Raw genomic sequence first — 6,232 nt, 5'->3', positions numbered from 1 at the left:
GAAAAGAAACAAGCTCATGAGAATCATCCTGGCATCAGAATTCCAGCTCTACTACACATAATCACTTACAGCTTTTTTTTCACATTTGTTTTGTTTTCACACATTTTCTGTTTCATGTTTCACCTATGTATGTGCCCCCGGACAACTGCCTATGTCAACTATGCCAAGAAGTTTCAGTGTACACTGGTATGATGTCATTGCTCACAGTTCCAGGGTTTCCTCCCGCTGATGAGGGCCAAACTCCCAGGAGCGAGTTGGAGTGGGAGTGGAAGACAGAGGATGAAGCAGGCGGGCTTGGGCTTCAAGGGAACCAAAATGCCCTACTTGGGGCCATGCGGGACGCAGTAGACCTCGGCATCGGGTCAATCCCAAATGGCCTTTTGTGCGAACGTTCTTCTTCTGTGCCTGTCGCGAAGATTTAAGACCTACAGAAGTGGAAGAAGAGCGCACCAGACATGCCAAGTTGATAATCTGACAAAAACGTGAACTTTGTGTAATTACTGAAATTACAATCTTCCTGGTTGGTCTCCACACTGACAAAGCTAATTACACTGATTAGGTTTGTAGCATGGTTCAGGAGTTGCGTTAATTACAAAACTCAGATGACTGGTAAGTTGTATCTAGCATGCCAAGATCTTTGTAGCCATGGCTACAGCAGGGCAACACCATGACACACAATTACCTGCTATAAGCCTACTACTGGAAACGAAAGCGCAGGTGATAAGAGGAGAAGAAAAAAACTAAATAGTGGTTAGTGAGAGCCTGTTAGCCTACGTTGACTGACAAGGGTTTGATTTTTCTAAGCAGATAAATGGGTTGTCAATTCTAACAACAGCTAGCCATCTAGTAGGTCTAATTAAATAGCAGTGCGCTATATGTAGCTAGCTGTTTTGTAAGGTGTTTGAAGTATAATGTTATAATGCAAATATTTACTTTGTATGGAATATGTTTCTGCTGGTCTGACAGTGTACAAAGCTTTAGCCTTACTTACAATGTAGCCAAGGCCATGGATGAAGAATTAAATGAAGATATTAAAAATAGGCCTATTGGTGGATGTGAGCTATGCTAGCATAGTTCTCTCCAAACCAATATACATTTTAGTTTAGTTTTAAAAGCTAGCAGATCAGAAGAAGATTAAGTTTCATAATGCATCCGATCCCAGTAAGCAGATATCTTCACAGATAGGCCTAATGAAGGTTTATTCCTTTAACTGTGAAAACAAAGGTTCCTAAAGCAGGGCCTAAAGTAATTCATAGAAGAACATATAAAACCTTTTTAGAAAATTATTTTATTGCTGATGTAGAAAATATTGAGTGGGATACTGTGCTTGAGAAGATGCATGTAAATGCTGCACTGGACTACTTTATGAATTTATTTTCTGCAGTGTGTGATAAACATGCTTCAATTAAGAAGCTCACTGTTAGATCACTTAAAGCACCTTGGCTGGATGAGGAATTGAGAAACTTGATGAGAGAAAGGGACCTAGTGAAAAGATCTGCCATCATGTTAGGTAATATAGCAGATTGGCAAGCTTACCGCTCACTAAGAAATATAATAACTAAATTAAATAGACAAAAGAAAAAATATTACTATCATTCTAAATTTGAGGAGTGCCATGGAGACAGTAAAAAACTTTGGAGAGTACTTAATGATGCTATGGGCAGAAGTAAAATGGCCAAAACACCTTCATTTATTGAACTGAATGGAGAATTCATTACTAAACCATCTGATATAGCAAACTACTTCAATAATTACTTTCTCAGTAAAGTGAACACACTAAGAAATCAAATGCTGCCTGTGAGTGGTGGGCTGTCCAAAGCTATAATAAAAAATCATATTATGTGTGGTAAGGATTGTGTGTTTGATTTCAAGCCAATCAGTGCTGATTTTATGGTTAAGATACTTCAGACAATTAAGTGTGATAAACCTTGTGGGTTTGATAATATTGACGGCAGACTGCTTCAGTTATCAGCTAAATCAATTGCTAAGCCTGTAGGCCATATTTTCAATTTATGTTTTAAGGAATGTGCTTATCCTGATTTGTGGAAAATTGCAAAGGTTACTCCTCTGTCAAAAAACAGTAAGGAGCCATTTACAGGTTCAGGTACAGGCCTATCAGCATTTTACCTGTCTTGAGTAAACTTTTGGAGGGAATTATATTTAAGCAAATCCAGCAATATCTTGCAGAAAACAACATTAACTCAGACATACAGCATGCATACAAAGCAGGTTACTCTACAAGCACTGCACTGACATGTCTTACTGACGAGTGGTTCAAACAGATTGACATGAAGTCAGTTGTTGGGGTGGTGCTCTTGGATTTCAGTGCAGCCTTTGACATCATAGATCATGAACTACTACTCATGAAACTATCGGCGTATGGATTCAAAGATTCCGCTATTGATTTATTGAAGGGCTATTTAGTGAACAGGCAACAATGTGTTATGTTCAATGGCTCCCTTTCAAATATTGAGACACTTCAGTGTGGAGTTCCTCAGGGAAGCAGCCTTGGCCCCCTTCTCTATTCTATTTTTGTAAATGACATGCCATATGTATTAAAAAATGCAGGAATGGGGATTTATGCGGATGACACGACTCTGTATGTATCGTCAGAGAGCATTGAACATGTTAATGAGGTGCTTCAACTAGAGTTAAAGCTGGTTTCTGAATGGATCATGGAAAATAAGCTGAAGTTGAATGTCTTAAAAACTAAATGCATGGTAATAGGTTCTAAATATGCTCTCAGGACAGATAAGAAATGAAGCCTCTCTTTAAAGGGTGCTGCTATGGAACAGGTTAAAGAAGTCAAACTGTTGGGTGTCACTATTGACGAAACACTGTCATGGTCCACTCAGATTAATAATACAGTGGTGACAATGATTAATGGTATCTATGCCATTAGAAGGAGTGCTCATCTGCTAACTAACACAACAATTAGACTAGTCATACAATCTCTAGTTCTGTCAAATCTGGACTACTGTCCTGTTATTTGGTCTAGTGCATCAAAGCAAGAACTCAGTAAACTTCAGCTTGTTCAGAACAGAGCGGCAAGACTAGCACTTCACTGCTCTGTTAGGACTAGTGTGGATGTTATGCATGCCAGGCTGTCATGGATGAGGGTGGATGAAAGACTGGCATGTAGCCTTATTCTGTTTTTAAATAATGTGTATTCCTCACAGAAACCTGTCAGTTTGTTTTTACAGCTATCACCTGCAAATGAGAGACATGGTTATAATACTAGACAGGCACTAAGTGGTCACTTTACTTTTCCTCTACCCAGAACCAATGCACTTAAGAAAACAGTAATGTACAGAGCCATTGCATACTGGAATGTGCTCCCCTCATATGTGACTCTAACAAGAAATAAATGTGATTTCAAAAGGAAACTTAAGGCAGCTATAATTAGAAAGGAAATTATAGTAGATTAGATTATTATTTTAGGTATTTAAGGGATTTTAGGTATTATTTTACTTTTAATGTAAATGTTGTTATTTAAGTCTGTGTTTTTGTGATAATTGATCATGCTGTACTGCATTTTATGTATTTATATTGTATTGTAATATTTTTTGCCTGGACCCCAGGAAGAATAGTCTCCACCATGGTGTAGACTAATGGGGATCCTTAATAAACAATAAACAATAAACAATTCCAATATGAAAATGGCAGTTGCCTTTCAAACTATCTTCTTACATTAAGCATGTGTTTAGATTAGCTACCTGCACAAATTTGTAAATCAGTGGACAGGATTGAACAGAACAGGCTATTGATAAAACTTAAAACTTTTGTCAAGAATTACATACAAGTATCTGTTTGAGGTCATTCAGACTGCTCTCCATGGTAACAGACACATAAATGTGAATGTTCTAGGAACTTCCGTGCTTCCTTAACCACTGCAGTGCTAATAGGGGAAAATCATAAAATAGTCTACAAAGTTTCTTCTGTGTTACAGCACCTGGTGAGAGTGATGTGTCTGAAGCTCGTCTGCCCTCGTTGAAGCTGGGTACAGTGAGGCTGGGCCTTCTCACGTATCCCTTCATTGGAGGACTGGCTCAGGTTCTTCTGCAGAGAGGCGTGGGGCCTGAGAGTCACCTCGTGGACTTCAGCAGCTGTGAGTCTGCAGACGGCTCCGGTGGAGGGGGAGAGGCCGGTGCCAACCACAGAGCTAGTGGAGGACACACACTCCTCATGGCTGCTGCTGCTGCTGTCTGAAGGGTCATCGCTGGCCAACTGGACCACTATACCTGAGCAGGGAGAGAGTGGGTGTTGGAGTCACAGTGCAAAGATGGAGAGCACTTCTGAACCCAAAGCATGGGTTCTTTACACTTGCGTTAGCAAATCTGCCAGCGCTATCCATGTGTATGCTAATATACCTTGTGAACCCCTAATGCTACCATTCCAAACTCAGCAAGAGCTCAACAACCTGACTGCCTTTAAAACACAGCCTGTGATCTTCTAAATGAAGAAATAGACAGAAAGGGAGGTACAGAAATAGAGGGACAGAGAGAGGGAGAGGTCAATATGCTCAAAATGTAGGTTAATTACCTCAACGTGTGTGAATCAGTGAGGGAATCCAATTAGCTAATTCAACTCTTAAGCAGCCTGACAGAAATCTATGACGTTTTTAAGTGCAGATTATGCCTAGTCTTGTGTCACTGACGAATATGGGGGGATTACTATGGGGGGATTACTCAAAATGATTCTAGAAGAGGTGACACAGTCCTGGCTTTTCATACAAGTGTCAAAAGGATTGAGCATGGATTTACTCTGAAGACTGTCCATAACATGAATAACACTTCAATACAATTTCCAATCCTATTAGTATTTTTGAAAATGTCTGCCTGCCACCACATAATGTCATAAAAATTGCATTCATCTCTATCCCAATATTAATACAACCAGACATGAATAATTGGGCAGTTTGAACAAAATGACTCTGATGTATGAATATCTAGGCAGATTGCTAATGTTTAATTTCCTTCTCCACACGGCACCTGAGACTCACATGGTAGCTTGTTGCAAAAGGAGGGTTTGGCAGATGTGTTAGTCGGCTCCTGCACACCATTCCTGGGTGAATCCAGAGGTGACACAACATGTGTCTGTTCCTCTTTCTCTTCACGTTCCTCTGACTGAAGTGTCCCTGTTGACCTTTTATGTCACTGATTCTTGTCTTCAGCAGGTGGATAGGGCGGGAGGCCGTGATCGAAGCAGGAGTCCGCTCAGGGTGACCTCTTCTGGGGGAAGCGAGTCTTCCAGTGAGGAACCAGAGGAGCCTGGGCCCCACTCCTTGCCTGCTGACTGTGCTGCTGGAGAGGTGCTGCCTCATCCGCTCCAGAAGGAGGCAGTATATTGCAGAGAAGTGATTGTAGCTGCCGCTCTGAAGGGACTGGGGCGGAAAAGAGGAAAGTTTATCTAGCATGACAAGCAGGATTATCTGGTATATTGTCCTTCTCCTTTATTTGTTTTCCATGTACCCAGCCTAGATGTTCAGCACAGTGGGAAACATTAAAGAATAAGACTCATTTGATCATTCTTAAATTTGGTCTGTCCATTACCTCTATAGTGCGCTGTCTGTCGATGCCCAGTGTCTGCATGATGCCCAGTATATGCTCGCTGTAGCCACCCAGGCCAATAGTGCTGTCTGAGGGAGGGGGACAGGGGACAGTCTGACAGGCAGCCACTGCAGCTGGGTCAGCCTGCATCCACCGGTGCTGCTTGATCTGTGCAATGCTGAGGCGCTTTGCTGGGTTAACGGCCAACATCCTCCGGATTAAGTTTCACATTCTGTGGGAGAAACACTACTGATATCATAATCTAGCATCGATCTGCTGATCAAGTGAAGATCCTGTGAATGGGTGTGGGGCACTAGTGTGTGTGTGTGTGTGCTAGTAGGCTATGTGTTGTGTGGCACGTCCTACCTTGTGACATAAAGAAAGGTACTCTGAAACGTCCCTCAGTGACCCTTTGTCTGAGGAGATAGAGGTTGTCCCCATCGAAAAGGCAGCGCTCCACAGACCAGCACATATAAAACCACTCCAAGGCTCTGGGAACAGAAAACACAACATGATAAAGCACGTTTCTTAAGCGTTTGGTATACTTCTGCGGATACAGTCTGCGCATGGTCTTCACACGGTGCGGATGAACGCAAATTTAGACATCCATGCAGTCTGTACGGACTGTCCGTGCTGCAGCTAAATTTAGTGCGCTCAACTTGTGCACAAAACAGCACAAAAAC

Source organism: Clupea harengus, chromosome 26, assembly GCF_900700415.2.
Source record: "Clupea harengus chromosome 26, Ch_v2.0.2, whole genome shotgun sequence".
Classification (NCBI taxonomy): Eukaryota; Metazoa; Chordata; class Actinopteri; order Clupeiformes; family Clupeidae; genus Clupea; species Clupea harengus.
The sequence above is the reverse complement of the archived record's forward strand: the minus strand, read 5'-3'. Positions refer to the sequence as shown.